Genomic DNA, 1,545 nt, shown 5'->3' on the forward strand with positions numbered 1-1,545 from the left:
GAACACAGTCTGCAGTATGGATTACATCTCAATATAAAGAAGACAAAAATCCTCACAACTGGACCAATAAGCAGCATCATGATAAATGGAGAAAAGATTGAGGTTGTCAAAGAATTCACTTTGCTTGGTTCTATAATCGATGCCAACGGAAGCAGCAGTCTGGACATTAGACGACGTGTAGCAATGGTCAGGTTGGCTGCAAAGGCACTCTTTCAAGTACTGAGGAGCAAGGATGTCTTCTGGAGGACTAAGGTGCACCTGACACAAGCCATGATATTTCCAATCACCTCATATGCATGTGCGAGCTGCACAATGAATAAGGAAGACTGAAGAAGAGTTGATACTTTTGACTTGTGGTGCTGGCAAAGAATGCTGAAGGTCATGGACTACCAAAAGAACTAACAGATCTGTCCTGGAGGAAGTGCACCCAAGATGGTCCTTGGAAGCCAGGATGGCCAGACTTCGTCTCACCTACTTGGGTCATGTTGTCAGAGGGAACCATTCCCTGGAGAAGGATGTCATGCTTGGTAAGGTGGAGGGTCGACAAAGGAGGGGGAAGGCCTTTGATGAGATGGTTTGACACGGTGGCTGCGACAATGGGCAAAGATCATGGAGCTGGTGTGGGATGGGGCGGTGTTTTGTTCTGCTGTGCATGGGCGGTCTCTATGAGTCGGAAATGACTTGACGGCACCTAACAACAACACAACAACATATAAAAAATCAAACCCCTGCTTCATATACACAGTAAATTAAATTTCAATGAGACTAAGTATTCAAATATAAACAAGTTTTAAAAGCCCAAAGAATAAGAAAAAAAAAGTGACTATTTATATAATGAAGTATTGGAAAAGACCTCTCTAGAAGTGATCCCAAAATCAAAATTTTAAAGGGAAAAGACACGCATACACACACAAACACAAACACACAATCTATACCTTAAAACAGCACAAAAAAAAATGAACTTACAGGAATGGATATGAAATCCCAAAGCCTATGAAACAATTTTAAATCTTCCTTGTAATAAAATAAATGAAAATAAAAATAATTTGTCTTTTTACCTTGTACACTTCTGCTAGGAGTTTGAATCAGTGTGTATCTGGAGAGCAGCTTTGAAATATCCATCTGAAAGTTTGAAAATGTGCATACACTTGACTGAGTTTCTAGGGGACTATCAAAAGCAAATTTTTTAGTCTATGTACAAAGATTGAGATGCACCAATATTTACTGTTCCATTGTTTATTACAGTGAAAAATGGAAACAACTAAAAAGTCTATCAGTAGGGAGCTTTTTTAAAAAAGCAATATATCACTAAAGAAGAGAAATTTAAAAGAATGCTTTAGAAGTAATTACATGAATATGAATGGTTTTTGAAATACATAATTGAAAAAATAAAAAAGTTTATATCATATGCATAGGTAGAATGCTATATAATATGATTCTAATTTATATCAGAGTGTGCATCAAGCTATGTTGTTGTTGTTGTTATGTGCCGTCGAGTCGGCCCCTACTCATAGCGACCCCTCCTTGGGTTTCCGAGGCAGTATC

Source organism: Orycteropus afer, unplaced genomic scaffold (genome assembly GCF_000298275.1).
Source record: "Orycteropus afer afer isolate SDZICR_OR568_19922 unplaced genomic scaffold, OryAfe1.0 scaffold00280, whole genome shotgun sequence".
Classification (NCBI taxonomy): Eukaryota; Metazoa; Chordata; class Mammalia; order Tubulidentata; family Orycteropodidae; genus Orycteropus; species Orycteropus afer.